The sequence below is a fragment of the Aphelocoma coerulescens genome, chromosome 4 (genome assembly GCF_041296385.1).
Source record: "Aphelocoma coerulescens isolate FSJ_1873_10779 chromosome 4, UR_Acoe_1.0, whole genome shotgun sequence".
NCBI classification, from domain to species: domain Eukaryota; kingdom Metazoa; phylum Chordata; class Aves; order Passeriformes; family Corvidae; genus Aphelocoma; species Aphelocoma coerulescens.
This window is the reverse complement of record NC_091017.1, coordinates 68025586-68047936: the sequence shown is the minus strand read 5'-3', so window position 1 is coordinate 68047936 and position 22351 is coordinate 68025586. Positions and strand designations below refer to the sequence as shown.

General features: G+C 39.3%; 1 protein-coding gene across 8 annotated transcripts in view; it reads right to left on the bottom strand.

Annotated features, from left to right (window-relative positions):
• SORCS2 (sortilin related VPS10 domain containing receptor 2) overlaps nt 1-22351 on the bottom strand; it is a 539351-nt gene that overhangs the window by 341745 nt on the left and 175255 nt on the right. The window lies entirely within an intron of this gene.

Genomic DNA, 22351 nt, shown 5'->3' with positions numbered 1-22351 from the left:
ACTGGACAGAACATTTTGCTCAAGTACCGCTATGTGAGAGGACAGCAACTCCTCTGATCAACGCACATCTTTCTGAAAGCCACCCTGTCCTAGAAGAATCTATCACTTATTCTGATTCGTTTCAGTATACAATTATGCTTCTAATTAAAAATGTGTGCCTGATTTCTAATTTGAATTTGTCTTGCTTCAATTCCCAGCCATTGCTTTTATTTGTGCCTTTTTCTTGTCAGAGTTTAGAGCTCTCCAGTACTTGCCATTTCCTCTGCATGAGAAGACACTGGATTTCTTCTAAATGAGCTATATATCTGCATACAGAAACACAAATACAGAGTATCACATCCCCATTTCCTGAGATCAACACCTCTACAAAGTCTAAAAATGTGCACGTAGCAGTTGAAATGTGTCCAGGATAACAGAGTTAAGTCCTCTCTTTTTATAAAGACTGGTTTGCTAATAACAAAAGTTAATGATTTTATTTAGCACCTTATCAAAGAAATAGCACTGGCCTAAATTTTCATCTTTCAAGCAGTATGAGTTACTCGATGCCCACTTCCTTCTCCCTACTCCACTTAGCTACAGTTTTGACTGTGCCAGGATTAAGCCTCCACTGCAATGATATACTCCTAAATACACACAGTCAAGTTGATATACACAGGCTGACAAACTAATGATGACAGAAGCATTAATAGTTTTAGATGGCATTTATTTGCACATTAGTATTTTCTGCAAAGAAAGAGAGAAAGTATGAAATAGTCTCCTAGGAGTTTCTCCCACATCTTTTTCTTATGTTTTCCCCTCCTACTATCCTCTCCTCTTCCTCAGACACAGAATAGACCACATGAAAGAAATGCAGGGACAAGAGGACAAGGCTTTCTCCTTTTCTTTTCTTTTCTTGACAGCTCTGATACAAAGACTTGTTCTTGCAACAGGCTATTTAGCAAGAAAAGGACCCTGTTGTACAGGAAGGTCATAGTCAGTCTTACTACTGTAAAAACAAACAAAAGCCTTTATCTTAAAAATATATGAAATCATATTTGGCAGGGCTTGGAAACCTTACAAAATTCCTAGGAAATATGATCCACAATTACCTTCTTAATAAATACAATTCTTGATCATTTTTCTTAGAAATGCTGATCTCCTGTTATAAATTTTCTGCTTATATTTTAAAACACTATAAAAAATGGGTGGCAGAGGATGAAGAAAGATATCTTCTCAGGTGAAAGAACATAAAAGATGTCTCTCTGTAAAGGGGGAGGCAGAAGCAAGAGGCACAGACAGCAAAGAAGGGACTCCCAAACATCACTGCTCAAATCCCTGACAGGCAGGATCAACTACAGGCACAAGCAATAGTGAGAGAAACTACAATCCAGATGACTAAACTGTTTCTAGCCACTAAAATTAACAAATAATGATGTTCTGGAGGTAATGTCCATGAAGCATTAAACAGCAGTTTTATTTTAAATGACGCAAATGGTGGCCAATACATAAATCTTTAATTGTAAAGCCAGTGGAAAATGTTGGCTGCTGATGGAACAGTGTGGGAAGCTGCTGCAGACATGCAAAGTTTGTTGTATTCACGTGTATTATCTCTGTTTTGATTCACCAGAAAAGTCAAAGCTTCTGCATGCTGGTTAGTTTCAACTTGGTTTTATACAAATATGTATAACTTAAAAAAAAAAAAAAAAAAGGCCAGATGACAAATATACACAAAACACATGGCCAAGGATTTTACAAAGGCTTCCTCACTCTTTAGAGTGAGTTTTCCCAGGGAAGACACTGGAGTGAGGGAGAAAAGCAGGAATTCTTTTGAGTTAATGACCCTCTTCCCTAAAAAGAAACATAGGCCTGCCTCATTTTTGGCATCTCCAGTGTGTAAACTCACAGTCACAGGAAAAGAAGAAAATAAAAGAACTGCCTAAAAATATATTGATTGCAAAAACATTGTATATGTGTGATAGTATTTAGCATCACTTGCTTTCTTTGTTTTTTAACAGAAAAAATAATGCTGACTTTTTTCCTCTCATCTTTCTACTTACTTTCTTACATTTGAAGTCAAAAACATTGATAGCCACATAATGAGACAGCAAATTAGGATGTATAGAAAAAGAACATTCAAAGGCACAGAAGGACTGACATTTTGGTACAATGCAACTTTTGGAGAAGGGAGGCAAACTGTACTGTTAAGCAAACAGGAGAGAGATTGGTAAATCTGAAACTACAGATCATTGTAAGCAGACAGATAAAAAAGTCTCATTTAAACAAGCTTGAAAAAAGGTAGAAAAGCATACCAAAGGATAAATAAAGTCAATGTCCTACTATATGTAAATGTTAGGGGAAATACAGAAAAGAAATCAACCTGAAGAGCTAGTAGGGTACTATCCATCAGAAAAATCTGAAAGCTAAATCTAATAAATAAGTGTAGGAAGTAACATGGAACCCCCATGGACTAGAAGTTCATCCCACGGAGGGCTGGGAGCACAGCATGCAGCATTTAACATATCCCCACTGGGCTGGCCTGGATGGGAGCAGTGAGATTTGCTTCACAAGCTCAACGAACCCAGGATCAGGAAACACAGAAGTAATGGGAGATTTCAACGACCCCATGTAGATTGCTTGAATGTTATATCGGGGCACAGCGCCAAGAGCAAATTTTCAGAGCCTGCTTCATGAGCAGCTATCCAGGAAACTCTGAGGGGAAGCAACTCTTCACTGGGTCTCAGCAGGGCTGTCAGTGAGTCACTCTGCAACTGTGGGCAGCATGGACGTAGATTCAACATCTGTGCAGAAGTAAGGAAGCCAAAATATCCACAAGGGGAGTGGGTTCAGCAGGATTCTTGTGCAAAAAAGAGGAAGCTTGGTTAAAAAAAAAAAGAAAAAAACCCTAAAAGAAGGAATGCAATAGGTAAAATATTGGAAATGTCTTTTTAAAGGCATGAGATTGAATTTCAGTGCAAGTGTATACTACCTAAAGTGGACCAAAGGAAAAAAAGGCAAGATTGAAAAGAAACATGACTCAAAGAAAGACACACAGCTATAACAAGCTGAATTTTGACCTGCTGAAGATAACAGGGACAAAAACATCCTCGGAAGGATAACACTATAATACAATAGGCCAAAATAAAAGCCTTTGAAACACAACTCAAGAAAGTTTACACTGTAATAATAAATATTCTGTCAAACTCCCAAAAGATGCAAAGTCTGCCACAGCAATCTGTGGAACCAATACATGAGCAAGGTGAGAAAAGAGCATCCAGAGACAAAGCCACAGCAGAGAAAGCAAACTAATGCTTTGTGTCTCTGTTCATCCCAAAGTTGCTTTGAAAGGTTCCATGTCAGAGCTCTTCTTCACTGTCATTGTAATAAGAAATGTCTTATATTAAAGTGTCAGTGCAAGAAATGTTACACAAATCAATGCTACTCATCTGCCCAGACCAGATGGTATTCATCCAAATGTTCCCAAGGAACTCAAGGATGAAATCACTAAGCCATTAATTGCAGACAGTATCTTCTCATTTAAAATAATGTTTGCATTAGAGAAATGAACGTTGCAAATATGGATTCTAGTTTTTTAAAGGTCTCCAAGAGCAATTCAGAGAGGCACTTCAGGGCACTAGAGTTTGATGTCAGCAGTAGGCAAAACAGTAGACATTTTTCCAGCTCTGTAATTTGACACACAGAGAAATAAAAGGTACTGAGTAAGAGTCCACACGAATATGGGAAAGGATACATGACTCATTAATGTCCTCATTTTTTGACAGAATCAATGAACATATAGAGAAGACTATTTGGTTAAATTTTACTTTCTAAAAGTCTTTCAAAAAGATCCCCCACAAAATGTGCTCAAGAAGCTGTATTGCTAGAGGATAGGAGGACAGGCCTTTATTTAGAGGAATAATTATTCTAAAATCAGGAAACATTAGGTTTGATTAATTTTTGATATTGAGAAAAGTCTTCAAAGGAGTCCCAAAAGGTTCTTCATCAGTTCTATTTAATGCATCATAATTATAGAAATGGGGCAGATGGGGACAAAAGTATGCTGATAACAGTATGTCTTTCAAAGGAGTAAAACGAAGACAAGTAAATATCAAGATAGTAAATATGAAAGTTTGTGGATGAATTGCATGATGCTGAGTGACTGGTCATTAAAATGGCAAAATACATTCACAGTACATAAGTCAAAAGGGAAGCTCTGACATTACATACAAAATTAAGGATTTTGAACAAACCATAAAGATACTCGAGTGATATTATACAGGGTACCATGAAGACACCAGGGGGCCATTCAGCAGTGATTCAAAAAACACAAACTCAGAAATTTTTAGAATAGTAACAGAATAAAACAGAAAATGCCACTATAGCACTGTATTAGCCCCTTCACTGTGCCCTTACCTTTAACACTGCTGTATTTACTTCAAACAAGGACACAAGGAAAGCATAGGAAATACACCTAAGACAAACAAGGGCAAGCAAAGAAATGAAACTACTACTCTTCAAGGATCAGAAACTGTAGTGTCCACAAAATCTAAAGGTTACAAGATAAAGTGGAGGAGATGTTTCCTCATAACCCATAGTTGTGGGGGGAAAAAATCTGAAAAATGTGCCCGAACATTTTTCAGAATTCCCAGGGAGGTAGGGAGAGTGTTCATGCAAGACGGAATGTCCCCCCATCTTCAAGGAAGGCTAAAAGCAAGAACAGGGGAGCTATGAGCATCTCTACCTCACCTTTACCCCTGACTGAGACACAGAGAGCTGTGAGTGTTCATCCATGATGAAGAAAATACTAGGGGCCCCTTATTCATGTGCAAAAATATGTGATGGGGGAGTTTAAGGAAACTGAGACAGACTTTTTTCTGTGGTGCCCAATGATGGGACAACAGTTAAAGGGTAGCGAAACACAGGAAATGCCATGTACATATCTTAAAAATGACCTTTGAATGTGAAGAGGTTCAAACACAGGCACAGGCTGCACAGAGAGGTTTAGACTATCCAACCTTGAAATTATTAAAAACTCAGCTGAGCATGGTCCTGGGTTGACAGTGCTTTGAGCAAGGGCCTTGGACTAGATCATCTTGAGAGGTTCCCTCCACTCTCAATCATTATGTGATTCTGTGAAACTCCACTACAGACTTCTGTCCTTTTCTGTCAGTTCAATTTGCTACGAGCAACTGGCAGAGACAAAGGACTGCCCAGCTCAGTACTCTGTTGTGACCTATGGTCATTCCCATTTTCTGGATGATAATTTTCAGTAAACTGTTTTTGTTTAAAATACGTAAAATGTATCATTTTAAGATGGAATAAATTTATGTTCATGAAGAGTACTCAATGTGACTAATATTTTCCAAAGGTTAAAAGAAAAAAAAAAAAAAGAGAAAAGAGAGAAAAGAGAAAAAATAAAGAAAAAAAAGGAAAAAAAAAAAGAACAGCACACACAACTTTTTTCTTGCATGGAAGAATCAACAGTAGAGCAAATCACAAATTAAAGCATAAACCTAATATTTGCTTTCTTTCACCTCATCTGATTAGAGCCATTAAATTTGCATCATCCTTAGCTGTGCAATTATTATCACGGAAAGCTTAGCCTGTTAAATTCAATTCTCACATTGCAAAAGCTTTCCAGAGAGAGATTCTCCTTTTAATATAACTTCCACAGGATATAAATGGAGGTTATGTTGTTTGAAGAATCTATTTTTACTCCTAATCTTCCTTCTAAAGGAGAAGGTGCTTGGAACTGACTCAAAAGAACCCAATGGCTTCTTATCCCAAACCAAAGAATACAGGGCAGAAAATGATGAATGGGCAGCTGAGAACTTTAATATTGCTCTGCACTACATCATTCTGACTCTTACCATACTCAATGAGTTTATTGTCACTTTCCCCCACTTCTCATCTGATAGGAAAAAAAAGGAGGAAAAAAATTAATGGCAAGGAAGGGAATATGTAAAAGAAGTTCCTAAGACAATAATCTCCTAAATAGCTTCCTCTGCATGTACAAGGTATTTATAGTAGGGGTTTTCAAAACCATATTCTCCAACTGAGATTTCATCTTGATGTATTTTTCCCCTTCCAACCCATTTACTTTAAATTATAATAATATTCCATCCATCTAAATTTAACAGAGCAATTCAGAACAAAACTTGAATGATTTTTCACATTATATAAGACTGCTTACCCAGCACGGATGCTACGCAAATTGACCCTTAAAATCTACCAAAACCATACAATCTTCGCTGAGAGAAATGCCCCACACCCAAGCTGTCTAACATCATTGCATAACATCCCCATTTAAAGCTAAACAAAACCCTCATTTACACGATTCAGTAGCACTATAAATTAGTAAGTCATCCATTCTCCCTCTGAGTACTGACCCTTCTTCCTAATGAGTACATGGGTAATTTGAGTATTTCAAATTGTTAAATGCCACCAATCTAAGACATTGGGTATTCTGTCTCTTTTTCAGAATTGTTCCTCTAAGCAGAACTGACACAGAAGACATGCAAAAGATTCACTCATTGAACGATTTCATTCATGCAGCATTTGCTGATAACCTTTCAATCTGAACTACCTTGTTTCCTTTTAATTAATGCTCGCTGGGGAAAACATTCCCATTCAAAGTGACAGAATACGTGGATGAGAAGCAAAAAAAAGAGGAGTAATATCCTTGCCTCTGCTCTCAGAAGGAAATGCCAAAGCCTGAGAGTGCATAGGCACCCAAAGGCACAAAGCCCTGGTCTGTACACACTGTACTTTGCTAAGACACCTGAGTTAATCAGGCTCTGAGTGAACAGCCAGGCATGAGTCCGGATGCCTTCCTCACTCCCCATTGCACAAAGGTAGGGGTACCTTCTGACTTCACACAGTCTTTAAAAGAATTGACTAACAATATTTCACAGTTTCAAAACTTAATGACACTAAACATTTAAGATAAAACCGAACATTGTACTGACGGCCAAAGCTCCAGCCTGAATCATCCACATCCCAAGAGAAGAGCATATTTCACAGCTGCATTTCTTTCAGTTTCCTGGTCCTTCTGCTGCAGCTGCCTACATGAACATAAATCATCATTGACTTTCTTGGGGTTCCTAACGACTTTAAGAACTTGGCTGTAAGCAATCAGATGGAGATTACCAACTCTCCCAATGCACAGTTGGTGCTATGTTCTGTTAATTTATAAGTGGGATGAAATTTATAACCTAAAGCTTTTTATAAAGAACTGTGATAACTTCTTCCATGTACTTATTTTCTTACTTGCTTTACTATTTTACCAACCTTCCCTCTACCTGACCGGTAGAAAAACAACTGGGGAACGAACATGCCCATCCAACTGAGCACTTACTTCCTCCCTTTCTTTTTTAAAGAAACTCACCAAAAAATAATTTACAGAGAAATCTGGCTAAGGAGTAAGAAGTCAGAAAGGTATTTTTGGTCAAACCAGGTAAGATGGGGAATATCAGAAAGAGAAAACAAATGAATAGACACATCCATCGCTTTGCTGAAGCCTACTGGCTACAGCAAGGGTCACCCAGAGTTGAGCAGAGCAAACATCAAGCCCTTTTGTAAACTGAACCCTAGATTTAAACAGCCCTTTACTTCCCTTTGATAAGCTGAATGTTTGAAGGCTGTGCATCTCTCACAGCAGGCCATTTTCTCCAGCTTCTAAATGCTGCCATGACTCTATCCCCCTTTTCTACATGCATCTGAATGTATGGACAAGAGCCTCTGATGTACTTGTCATTTATGGAAATATTTAGCTAATTTATTTATTTGAACAGTGACCAATTGAATGCACACGCTAACAGCTTTGGTGAGTCTTACAATACTCTGGGTGAGGCACAAGCTGATTCGAAAATAAAATGAGAGCACCAGAAGCCACACCTCATGGGCACCCTACCACTGACCCAATTCTGAGCAGTGGCCCCACACAGCTGGAGGCAACCAGTTTTCTTACATTTACATTTTGATATTCACATCTTTCTGCAGAGGTGGGACTGATCCATTTGCTTGTTTTCAATATGGAGCTAAGCCAGGTGTTGTGAGCAAGCTGTGAAAGAAATTATTGCCTTTCTGCAGCCAGCTGTCTCACTGCCATTCAGCTGTCCAGGTAGGACTGAGTTAAGCCTGGTTAACTTAATGGGGGAGAGGGACTCAGTTCAACACTGGGACTCTTGCCATTTGCTATCAAATGCAAAAGGAAACCAGGAGCCAAGAATCTACTCAAGCCACTTGGCCTCCAGTGTGCCTCCTTGAAACCTTCTGCCCATTACACCAAGTGACAAAATGAGTAATAAGGGATAAGGCTCCACAAAGATCTTTGCATGTGACAGAGCAAAGAACAGATAAGGGAGATGAGAATAAGTGGATCGGCAGACTCAGTTCTAACACACTATTTCTCTCCATTTTAATGTCCAAACAAACACAATCATTGTCAGATGCATAGAGGAAGCCCAAGGCCTTTAAAGTCTACAGTTTTTACTCAGATTAATCTAACCTATACATATTCAATATTGCCTTCCTCCCACCCCAAGGAAAATCACCCAATTTCTGCCTAGTTGAAAATTCTTTACGATGCAAAAGACCAAAATTGCTGAACAAACAGTCAAGATGAGAAAATTCCTTCTGTTAGGCTTGAGTTTAACCCCTTTTCTGCTGCAGGACTTCATCTGTGGAACACATACTCCAGTGATCTAACAAATGCCTCCTCAGAGGCCAACAAGCAGAGGGGAAAAGGAATGGGAACAGGTGATCCTTATATTTTCATAAGAAATAACATAAGAAGTGTGCTGCATAAACGTTCAGTCTAAAGAATCCACAATTGGTACAAACTTTAGTTGAAATCTATCGTTAATTTTAGGACCTGACTTGTAACCCATACAAATCATTAGAGCCCCAGTGCTTCCAAAGGTGCTGGAGTGCTTTAGGCCAATTCAGGCACTTTATTCTCATGTCCCCCATGCATTTGTGCCCTAAAATACAGTTTGTTTCCCAGGAGAGAAGATGCAGGGCCACGCAGGTTAGCTTGGCCCCAAGGGTAAGACCACAAAGTTCACTTCTTCTGGAGTGGCTGTTTCCTGGTAATCAACCTGTGACTTGCTGAAGGGGAAATCCTGCTCACTCTGTGCACAGCAGCACCAACAGCTGCTATTTCTCATGGGAATTTTACAGAGAGGGAGCAAAGGAAAATTAAACTGTGAATATGTAACACTCTGTAGAGTTCCAAAATAAAAACTGGAACAAACCTTGTGTGGTCTAGACTCTGCCTCAGTGTCATCCCAACATTTTCTTTGTAATGCGTTACACAGTAATTCACTTTGCTTCACTACCCGCAAGAGAACAGACTAGAACCTTTCCATAAACACCATTTCCCATTAGCCAGCCAAATGAAACATACAGATTGAAAAAAAGACAGAATCATAATAACACAGTTCTTGTGCTCGAGGCACGAGCTCTGGCGTGCCCCAGGTCAGAGAGAGTCCAGCTGTGTTACTTCTGCACGTCACAGAAGCAACTTCGGCATCAGGAAAAGAGCTGCTGGCTGGGCTGGCTGGCTGGCTTCTTGGCAGAGGGAACACGGCAGGAGCCGATGGGATGGCTCATGTTAGCTCGGAGACACAGGAAGAGAGAGGCTGTTCTGGTCTGACTCCTGACAGGTTTATTGTTAGAAGTTTCGCAACCCGAACAAGCTCGGAAGGGATGGAATGCAATGGGCTCCTCCCCCGAGACTTGTCCTCAGTTTTATAGGGGGTTTGAAAACCACGGTGAAAGGGGAAAACAACCAATGAGTTACAAGCCAGGGGGAGGATACAATTCAACAAGAACCAACGGGGGAAACTGGGAGGCGGGAGTTATAACAGAAAACCCATGAACAATCGAGGAACCGGGAATTTTCCCGAACCGGGGGAGGCGGCTTGGACCCGGGCACTGCCCAGGGGGTGCAGCTTAGGCTTCTGAGCCGCCCATCGACCCACCCTCTGAGTCTGCCTCCTCGGGAAACTCCATCCAGGGGATGGGCTGGGACTGACTGGCATCTCGCTGCCCCAGCCCCGCAGTGGGCTGGGTCATAGCAACATCGTAACACATAAAAGTTTTGACCCTTTGCCCTTTTATTTCTCTCCTAACAAAACACTATGGCAAAACAACATGTTCAAGGGAACAACTTTCTACAGAACAAGTGCAACCTGACCCCCCTTTGTTTCCCATCCCCTGTTCTGAATTTTTTTCATGACAAAGACTGTTTCACTGTTTTGCTGCATGATTTGAAGCAAATCCATCAGCTTCTCAAAGGTTCTGAGGTGGCTACTGTATACTTGGACTTTAAAGTTAATATTGAATTTCACTCCATTTCCTTTGAATTATTTCCAATTAACTTGTATTCATCACATAATCCACAAAAGAATCCAGCTTTGATGGGAAGATGCCAAGAGACAAGAAATCCACCAAACTGCACCTCTTAATTCTTTCTCAGTTTATAATCACTTTTTAAAGCAATCAGCAGATTCTACTCTGGAGATTTCAGGTGTCTACACTGACCCTCAAAACCCTGTCAATTAATAGTATACATATACAAAAGTATAGGTCAAGCTAAAGATGATTCAAAATTGTCCAAAACCCAAATTCAGTAGTAAAAAAACCTGCTGTATGAAGTCCACTCTTTGAATAAGACTTTAGCTGTACCCACTCCCAGGATTAGTATGCGAATTCTTGCCCTCAAAAAACTCTGCTTTGCACACTTCAGTATTCTCACTTAAAAGAGCACTCTTCTAAGTGAAGGATCATTAAAACAAAAATTCTCCTTTCTTTCCTAGCAAAATTAATCTTCCTAATGTTTGTGGTCACACTAATGTTTACCTGTGGTAGACAAATCTTCAAAAGAAAAAAACTATACTTTCATCTGCCATTCAGTCTGACTAATGCCTTATTTAGAAGAGCCTATGTTACAACCAATTACAACACATCCTGCCTAATTACCTGGGAGTTGCTCTACAACAAAATACAATTCTATTACTAGAAATAATAGGCTTGGCTTTGGTTTGTGGATTACAGCAGCTACAGCCAAGAGATGTCATAAATAATGTACCAGCAACTAAATCAAAACCTATCAAGAATTCATACTGCATAACAAAAGTGAGGACAAAAAGTTAATGCTGGCATCCCCACTGTTCTTACACTGAGCAGTTCAGTGAAAACAAGACCAATGTTATCTTTCTGTACAGGTAATGAAGTGACTTGGGTGTCTAAGCAATTTCTAAAGAACTGAATTTCCCATGTTAATGATTTCAGTATTTCACACTTATTTTTGCATTCAGATAAATAATGTAACTATTCTAAACAATTCAGCATATAACAGTCTATTTTATACTGGGAGAGCAGCAGAGAGGAACCTCCAGAAAACAGATAACCCCAGTTCTACAAGTCAAATATAAAAAAAAAAAAAAAAAATCTGTGTCACTTCACAGAGGAAAGAGATCAGCAATGTGAAGCCAGTCCAGTGGAGGGTCACTAAGATGCTGGGAACCGGAGCACACGATGTACAAGGAATGGCTGGGGGAGCTGATTTAGGTCATTCTAGGAAATGAGGCTACTGGAAAATCTCATTTCACTCTTTCAGCATCTAAAGATAAGTTTTAAATAAGACAGGGTCAGGGTAGGCAGTGAAAAGGCAATAGATGGCAAGCACAAGCTGCAAGATGCCAGCTGATCTAACCCCTCGCAACGACAGCTGGAAAGCATTGCCAGCAAATCTGTGAGATCTCCGACCTGGAAGTTTTTCAGAACTAGGCAGGATGAGGCCATGAGTGACCTGATTAACCTCTGCAGCAACTCCTGCTTTGAGCACGGGTTGTACTTGATGTCCATTGTGCTCACATGCAACCAAAATCATTCTCTGCATGGATGCAATATAGTAGAAAACTGCCAGTAAAGCAGTGACATAAGTGACCAACTGGGTGTCAGAGAACTTGTCCTATTTCCAGCCCTAAAAAACATGCTAAAGAAAAAATAAATAATAATGTTTATTATAATAATAGCATTGTGTATCTATTCCCAACCAGAAATAAAAAAAAAAAAATTTGTAAGAATTCAAGCATTTGGATGTACCAAGTTAGCATGTTTCCAGTTAGCATGGAAATCAAATAGAATTCGATACTGAATTATTCACTCATATTTACTTACTGATGTACTTTAGAAATGTTTACAGGTCTTTTTAGAAGCTAAGTCCTATTATCACTTTGAAGATCTTGGAACTCCAACCCTGCTTTTCACATACCAGGGTACGTTAAGAGATTTCCTCTAACTGTGACCTGTTAAGGTAATGCTGGGATAGGTCACGGTGTTTTATGAAGCATATTTGTAACATATTTTTCTGGTCTTTAAGTAATTAACTTTCTTTCCTTTTTTAATTTTATTTAAAGGTGATTCTTAGATGCTTTTCACTCTGGAATACTGACAGATTCATATATTCACCTGAGGCCACATGGAAAGCTGAGGCATGGGAGTTTTCACTCTAGGCTTCCACACTTTGCCAGAATGTGCTGTACATTCACAGTGCAGAGGCTTCATCTTTTACTGGAGCATCCTACCCATTAATACTGAGCACTCTGAACTATGCTGAAAACTGCACCAAAACAGCATCAAAAGCTTAAGTATTATGCACCTGAAATCATCATACGTACAAAACTCCATCACATGTATATTTTGCTTCCAAATATTTTTAAATGAGGATAAAAAAGTAAAATACTATTATTTTTCTAATTTTACATGTCAGGCTGAAGAAAAAGCAATTTAAAAGTTACTGCAACCTGAGAGACCAGTATTTAGCATAGAAACTGCATAGGGGTATGGTAAAGGGAGAGAAATCTCAGACTGTAGTCAGTGTACTTCAGAACAGCACAACTTGATTTTTACATTCTATCCCAAAGAGACATTGCCAAATTAAGGACTGTACAGCATATGGTAAGAATTAAGATAAAACAATGATAAGTTTCCAAATTCTTGGAGGAGAGTAAAATTTTAAATAATTTTACGTTGAAGTCTTCAGAACAGCCAACAATCCTAAGGAAGGATCAGCATTACAGAAAACTATTCTAAATCATACAGAAAGCAGAACCATACATCCCCTTCCTGCCAGAAAGGAAATCTTGAAAGCCAGGCTATCAAAAGGTGGAATGATGTAGATGCTTTTGAACTCAATTGTTAAGATTTTGATATTAAGAAAGCACATTTTACCACGTGTCTCTTTACTTGTTTCCCTGGCTTTTGCCCAGGCGTGGTTGTATTTCACTGATACTGGGATGTCTTTTTATCAAGGGGTGTAATTTGAACTGCATGCACACTCTTCAAGAAGAATTATATCCATTTGGTAAAGAAAGTACATACTAGATTTAAAAAAAAAAATCAAATTAACTGACACAGATGCTTTTCAACAAATACGTGATAACAAGTATTGCCCCACTCTTGTTCAAAATGACAATTTCAGATCCTATGATAGAAAGTTGGGATAAAATTCACAGGTCATTAAAATATCTACAGTCTGTCAAAGCAACTATGAGGAGAAAGGTCTGCCATCAGAAGGACATCAGCTCTGGAACAGCTTCAAAAATCAGGTTTGGAGCTGATATGTTAAGCCAAAATACAAAAACTTAGACACTTAACACCTCATCTGAAAAGCAGCTTTTCCAGTCTGGACTGAAGCAGTCAGGCCCGGAGGAGACAAACCTGTCCTATGAAAGAGGGAGGGTAACAGCTAGCAAAAAAAGGCCACTAGGAGAGAAAATCAGTGAGAAAGTAAAATATCCTTTTTGAAAGTTAGATTAAGAATAGGTATTTGTTGAAACAAAATAACCCTGTACTATGTGCAATAGAAGGAAAATACACCAAAGGAGAAACAGGTAGAGCAGAAGCAGGAAGGGACAAACTCAACTTTACTCATTATTAACAACTCAACATTAACCCCCCCAAAATAATTTTTAAAAAATTAGCTGAAACAGAGACTCAGTTGACTGACATATTATCAGTCATCTTTTCAATGAGAGGCTGCAGGGAGAGGGAGGAAAAGCCCTCAACTAACATTCTGTATTTCAGAAGGCAAAAAAAAAACCCCAAGACATTTAAATCTTACTGTAAAATGCATTTCATTTTTTGTCAGCTGCCCACACCCCTAAATTCTTCAGCATATAAGACTATTTACATTTTAAAAACTGGCCTGTATGGAGTTTTTAACTGTCCCAATTCTTACCAAATTAAAGCAGAGAAAGCAGCCTAACAATACGACGATCTTAATAAATAAGTTATGTGGGAAATATTGCCTTTGTTATCTTCACACTGAAAAATATATTCCATACTGCAGGGATAATGAGGGTATAAAACATTAACACTACATTTTTCTATACCATTCTGCATAATTAACCATGCAGCTGTTCATTCATTCAGTCCCAACAACCAAATTAATTTGCAATCAGTTCACAGTGGATGCTCTGGAGCAGACTGCACGTACTGCAGAAGCAAGTGAAGCTGCTCACGTTCCACACACCACATCAGTGCACAAGGTGCTCAACTCTAAGAGATGCAACAGGGGGTTGCAAAATGGCATTTTTAAAACATCAGCTACAAAAATGCACTGCGCCATCAGCTGCCTTGTAGGAAAAATATGGGTGTTTTCAGGTGAGTCTTATGGTGTGTCAGTGCTCTCTGACGGACTCCTGTCCTTCTCAGGCTCAAGCCTGAGAAATACTTTAGGGACACAAACATTAAACATCCATAAACATTACAGCTCCCTCCTATTATTTGTATTAATGCAGTATTACAGCCCCAGCACTGATGGGGGATCCCACAACCAGTTCTCCAAATTCCAAAGAAACTAACAGGTCAAAGACCAAGTGAGGAAAGCACAGTAATGGCAGGTTCTCAAAAAAGGCCACATAGTATGCTGAAGGTGGAACCAGCAGCATCACTAAATATCCTATCCCAGTTTTTATACCTCATTCATCATCATGAAAATGTGATGAGCAATGAAACTAGCTGCTTTGATTATGGTTGCTTATTTATTTCATTTCACAGAGTGGCAAAGGAAACATTGTTATATATATATATATATGGTGTCAGTCCATCTGCCCCAGGTTCTGGGCCCTGCACCTCCCTGCTGTGCCAGCCTGCTGACAGTGGGAGTTAATGGATAACAATGCAGCAAAGTACCTCCAATTACCAAAAAAAACTGATGGCTCAACTGTTTTCATATGAATTTAGTACAGAGGAATCATGCTACAATAAAAGCTCCAACATTGCAGTTCTCAGTTTGCTCACACAGAAGTGGTTCATAGGCAAAATTTCCCTCTTTTATGCAGGGTATGGAGGGGAAAAGCAAATCACAAGCCCCATGGATGACTAATGCATAGAAAGACAGCATTTCCTGTTTCTCACCTTAAACTTGACTGCTGAGGATGGCAAGAAAGAGGATCATTTCTTGTAGGGAGGCTTATTCAATAAGATACCATGACAAACCTGAGGAAACACCAGTGAAGCAACTTTCCTAAACATCCTACTGCTACCAGCCTGCATGGGTGTTGGGAAGGAAAGATCAATTCTGTTACCATCAGTCCAGGCCAAACAGAGTCTACTTAAAAGACAAGAACCTGTGGTATAATTCCCACTAAGTCTGCAGCACTAGTTACAGCAATCAGAATTTCTATTACTTAGGCTCAAGTTACTCAAACAATAGGAAAGGATCCTTAAGCCATTTAAAATAAATGGTTATTCTTTCTCAATAAATTGGCTCACTCATTATGAGTTATATCTTGCAATGACTTAATTCATTTTCCAGAAGGAGGATTAAGGGGAAAAAAAAATAACCTGTAAAGCAGCAAAATTCCCAAGCTCCAAGATGTATTTAACATGTTCAGCAGCCATGCTGCAATCAGCTTTAATAAACACAAATGTACAGCAAGAGCCCTTTCCTAACTACATAAATCACAGCTTTCTAACTGGATCTTAATCCTCATGTCATATATTCTTTATGTGATCATAAGCTAGTGTAGAAACATGTTAACATTCAAAATCATCATCACTATTCCAAGTTGTTGAAGACATGGAAAAGAAGTTATGACACAGCACTCTCATCTATGACCAACAGATATTCAGTAAAGAAATTTGGATAGACTTTTTTGGTAGCTTTTACTTGCTTGCAGGATTTTTTTTTTTTTTTTTCAGTTCAGACCTTCATACATACTAAGACATCCAAATAATCTTTAAATGTTATTATGGCAACACAGACATAAAAGTACCTGCTTAAGCTAAATCCCATGCACTGGAGAGCCTTTTAAAAGACATCTCTTTCAGAGGAGTCTACAGGTCACAACTCAGAGAATAGTCCCAGGTATCCATGGCCAAATTTCATTCCTCTGTTTAAAAGCCAAAAGCTACAGCCAAAACATGTGGCAGGATGAGTGCAACAGCAAGGTAAGAGCAAGGTTACTGCCAAGCCAGTGTGCTGGGCCTTGGTCTCAGAAAGTCGATGGTAGGTCGTGTGTCCATTAGAGCACACGCTGCAACATCAGCACCCTCTGTGCTCCTGAATCAATTCCACTACCCATTAAAAATATCAATAACCACCTCTTCAATACCTCGCACATTCCAAGGTTTGACAAGATATGTTTATTTACTTTCCTTTATCTTCTACATATTTTTTCTACCTGAAATCCATAATAAAACATTGCTGACATGCTGCAACCCACTACATCCACATTTTAACTACTGTTTTACAGCTCATTTTAAATGTCCAAAATAAATTTAAAAAAAAGACTTTCCTGCACAATTCAACTCATAATGGTGCACTTTTGAGTTTTAGCAAGACAATGAAAGTCTTTGCAATACTATTAGAATATGGAAATATGATCAAAGAGAGCATAAAAAATCTGTTGTCCAGTAACAGAAATAAAATTCTAATTGTGGGACTGCTTTTTCAACACTACAGCCCAAAACCTTTGCTCAGTGGAACTGGTGTAAATAAGGATATTATAGGAGCACAAAAGAGCTGCACATCATAATTGAGGACAGCCTGTTTTGATTGCAGAACTTGCATTACTCAGGATGATGCATTAGCTAGAGAAAGCACAGCTAGACATTAGATCCCAAGCTGAGTTCACTGGGCTAATAATTAGAAAGCCATTTCTTTTTCTTTTCTAACTTGGAAAGAGAAAATTTGATATGAAAATCATAGGCTCAATAAGTCCATCCCTTGGGGCCATTTCTACAAAGTCACTTTTCAAAGCAGAGCCACAATGTAAGGCCATCTGGAAGTGCACATTGTTGCAGAATACAGTTGCTCATTTATTAAGCGGTACTTCATATGAAAAATTTCACTGGGGCACTGAACTGTACATTGAGGGTTTTTGTTTTCCTCTTTAAATTAATTTCAGGAAACAGGTGAAATGAGTTTCAACTAAAAGTCCAAAGATTTTTAAAACAAATGTCCATATTCATTTTCACACATTCTGTGAGCCACCTGGAAATTTTACTTTCCTGAGTCATATGTTGTCCACTGTATCCATCTTAAAAGAATCTCCAGCTCTTTGTAGTCTGGATTTTAGCCTTAGTGTAGGTCTGCACTCTGTAAATGCCCAAAGCCCCCTGCAGTCGCTGTGCCCTGATCGCTCCTGATGGCCAGTGGGCTTGCACAAGTGAGTCTTGTCCTTGAACAGGTGGCTTGTTGTGGGTGCAGATAGAAAGAGCTGGACCACCAAAGACAGGATATTCCTGACTCCTTGAGATTTGGCAGGCATGATGCTGTCTGTGAGGCTCTCCCAACTGCTCTCACGTCCACCTGCCCAGCCACTGATCTGGCCTTACAACCTCCTCCGACAGCGCTCCAACTTTGCTCCCCCCTCCGGCTGCATCTAGAGTAAGGAGTCCCAGAAAGTTCAGCTGGGATATCCAAAAATATTTAAGGAGGTGGGGAAGTCTGTTTCTTCATTTAGCATTTCTTTACTGATAACGTGGGGCAAAACAACCCAACATCTCTGAACTTAGGCCTACCTAGCATTCAGCAGGCAATGCTAAGAGGATCCAACAGTGCAGTTAACATCAAGTAATGCCGTTTGTTTTGCTGTGGTGAGGCAATAACAACATGGTGATGCCATTGGGAACAATGGCAATTACACAGCAAGCCACTTTAGCACTACTGTATCATTACAGCTTGATAATTTGCAATCAAAACTTTATTAGCAATCAGCAGCAACATCTATTATTCATTGCTTAGATCAAGCTAAGAAAGGGAAGGCTGCATGCCTACCAGTAACAGGACTCTGAGCCAGTCTAAGCACAGGGTTGGAAGGTAATTCCATGGCCATACAGTCCTGAGTCACCACTGCATAGCCTTCAGTAATAGCACCATCTCAGTTGTCCCATGTATAAAATGGAATAATAATAATCTATATTTCCAATAGACATTATTAGGAATAATTAACTCAGATAAGTTAGAATAATTTCTTAGTGATCGCTAATTCAAAGTTAAACTATTTGATTATAAAATTCAAATACTTACATCTAAGGTTGCAGGCATTCAACATATGCAAGCAGGTACCTGAGGTTATAAAATATGTGCACCTATATATTTGTGCACAAATGGGTCCAAAAAGTGTATGAAAACATACTCAACCTAAATGGTCAGTTGGATGGAGCTCCTTCCTACTGTAAATGTGCTGGATAAATATGTGTGTGAGCTCTGACAGGAACAGCTGTAGTATGTAAAGTAACTTCTATGTATGCACAACTTGTGATAATAACTTTAGTACTTGAATTCTCAGTTTTTTCATTATGCTAATGAGCTCTTACATGACAACCAACCTGTATTCCCAATATGTACCACAGTTTAGAAACTCTAAAAGTAGACCTGAAAACAATCTTCTGTTCCTTCTCCAAAAGTTATGTTAGTTATATTCAAGAGTCAACCAACGTCATCTCTATTTATTTCCCTACCTTATTTTGAGTCAAATAATTAAACAATTTACACCTTGACAACTACTTAATAAGCAACTTAGGAAAGTTAGCTGACTAAAAAAGCCAGTCTGGTATTTTTTAATTTAACTTGTATTTTTTAACAAGATTTTGTCTTCACCTCTTCAGTGTAACCAGACATGGCTGTTACTAGTAAAAAACTTGTTACAACTTCTGTTACACAGCACTATTTTCCCTATTTATTCAACAATGAAAAATTGCAAGGTAATTCAAATTTAGGCCTCCCAAGCCTGTAACCTGACTTGCGTGGGCAGACATAAGTTACCTACACAAACTGACAATGCTCTGCAAAGGCACAAAAATGTGTCACTAAGACCCACCCACAAATCATCTTCGCCCCCCGCCCAGGCATGTACCTCTGACTGGTGTTTTTCACCACCATTTGCATTACTCTTAAAAGTCTGACTGCAGCTCCAGGTAACTAGGAACAAACAAGTATCACTAGACCATCCTTTCTCATTCTTTGTTCCACTAAACAAGGAGAAAAAAGTTCTTCTGAGTGATGGGAGAAAAGGAAAGAGATGAGGTGGAAGTAAGTTTTAGAAGATGAAAGACACAGTTTCAAGGAACAAAATAACTGATAAACACCAAGGTAGGTTAATATTTACTGACCAGAAAGAGAAATTGCGATATTAACATTAAAAAGCTACCCTGGTCAGAATTGATCTGTTTATAAAACTAGCTTACTTTCACTTAATGACTAAGTCACTTAGCGACTTAGAAAATATCATGTCTGGTATTATCTAGCCAGGCAAGATAGGAACAAAAACATTGGACCAATTCAGGAAATAACTGGAGAGTGTCTATTTCCACTAGGGCACAGAAACAAATGAATGGCATTTCTCTACTGACAAAAAAAATCTTGTATCTTTTTCACACCTGTTTTACTGCATATTTGTATGATACAAATGAGAAGAATGCAAAAGAGAATCAAACAAAAAAGTTCAAAAATGTATATGCATTCGGGGCAGGCTGCCAATGTGAATACAACACCCCAGTTCCATCAGCAAACGTGGGTGAAAACTGGTGAAGCCCCAACCATTCTACCCAGGGAAAAACACAGAAGTCCCCTGACCACAAAGGCAGCTTTGTTCAGTACAAATAGTGAGCTACATCTCAACAGAGAGGACACTATTCTATACTTTTGTAGTAGTTGGTCTGATTTGCACTTTTCCAGATCCAAGCACTTTGTAACTCTTCCAGGCTGACAGCTGTATACCTCTCTTGTACATCACAGTGGGCAGAGGTGAAGGAAGGAGGTGAGCCCAGAACATATCCAAGCATGGATCAGCTAGGTAGCAGCCCCTGGCCCAAGGGCTAATCTTATTCACTCTCTTCCTTTCAGCTTTTCCATCCTGGGTTTGGAAACCATAGAATCATAGAATGGGTTGGGGTGGGTTGGAAGGGACCGTCTAGTTCCAACCCCACTGCCATGGGCAGGGAACCTTCCACTGGACCAGGTGACTCAGAACCCATCCATCCTGTCTGGTCAACAAGCCCCAGCCTTCATCCCCACCCCCAGCCAGGAGCTTCTGGGTATCATCACATCAAGAAGTGAGCTCCCAGGGGCTCTTTTGACAAAGTGGGCAGCCCAAGGCATCCTGATGTCCAGACCCTGGCTGGGCTGTGCCCTGTGAAATTGCAGGATATACCCAAGGAGAGTTCCCCAAGGCCCAATCTGTGCCCCACTGAAGTGTCCCATGGAGCCATGGGCACCTGGCACATCCCCAAAGCCTGACACCACTGAGAGACCTGAGGACATCTATGCCCAGCCCTTGCGGCAGTACCATGACCTGTGCCAGTACCAAAGCATCTGGTACATCTGTTACTTGTAAGTAAAAGGCACGATTTCCAGATGATGCACGTTAGTATCAATTTTATTTGAATGCAGTTCACACCGGTTCTTTACACCAGCTGTCAGCAAGGTCTGAATGACCTTGTTTTAAGTGTTTATGTTCTCAAAAGAAAGAAACATTATCTGAAGCCTGGTTTATGTTTATTTTAAAAGAGCAAAGAGTTTATTTTGAAGAGTCCAACTGAAAATGTTTAAAAGACTATGATAGATACCCTGAAGTATGGATTGCAAAACTTGAAATGCATTGCACATGTTGTAGGGGCCACTGGCAAATAATAGGCAAGCAGTGTGTGCTTACGCAGTTGGGAGTATCCAAACTGTCATTTGGCTGTCTTATTTGCACAAGATGTTGGACAAAAATTAAAACAGAAACAAATGTGCAAATAATTTTGTATCTTGTAAGTTGAGAGCATAGTTACAAATGAAATACCATAGCCCTAAAAAGGCCAGTCTTGAGTCAATGCTAAGCAGTCTCCATTTGATCTTACTCTCTTTCCTGAATACCTCCTTTTTAAGACTAGAAGTTTGATTTTTACCCGAAAATACCCTTATTCTGCATGGACCACTGCCCCCGGGCAGACTGATCACTATTCAGACACTGGTATGACAACAAGGTATTGCAGAAGCATTGTCACTGAGAAACCCCACAAGGTTAAAGCAATGCCACCTCTTTCAAAATAAGTAACAAGGCTGTTTTGCAGCATGTCCTGGACACAGACTTTTCCCACTCCCTATTTCCTTACCCAGTCCTTTTCTTGGATTGTCTCTGCAAAGGTCCTTGCACACACAGCTGAAGGTCGAGTCTCCATACATGCTCTTGGGACAGCATGAAGTTTACAACTACCTAAGCCACAAAGTTTTAGATAAACTCTTTGTTTCTAGACCTGAAGCTTATGAGCTACATTTGACTTTGACATATGACTGCTTAAATCTCCTGTCATTTATTTCTACTGCTAGAGATAACCAGCAAAACTAGCAGAGCAAATACTGGCACAGTATCATATTTATCGATAACAGTGACATACTTTCACTTTTCAAATGTACATGATGGGTCTAGAAAGAATTTGTTGTGGAAAATTTATACAGAGACACACACACACACACAAAAAAGTATTAGAGCACAACAAGTCCCCTTAGCAAAACACAAGCAAGACCTGAAAAAATAACCAGTGTGACTAGTATAACATAGACTTACCTTAGCCCTGCTTTTGTGCTGATGTACACCTGAGTATGCAATCTTTGCACACACAGGCAACAAGCATATTGGTATCTTAATTCACAAATATTATGAGAATAAGAATCAGTTTAGAAATTTATTTGGATTACTGTTTATTCCCAGATGTCGTAAAACACAATATAACCTACACTGCTGGTATATTTCATCCAGACAATCATAACTACTTTCAGAGCAGGATTATTTACTAACCTCAGTACACTACTCAAGCAGCAAGAAATCCCAAAAGACACATCCCAACACAGTAAGACTTTCAAACTTTT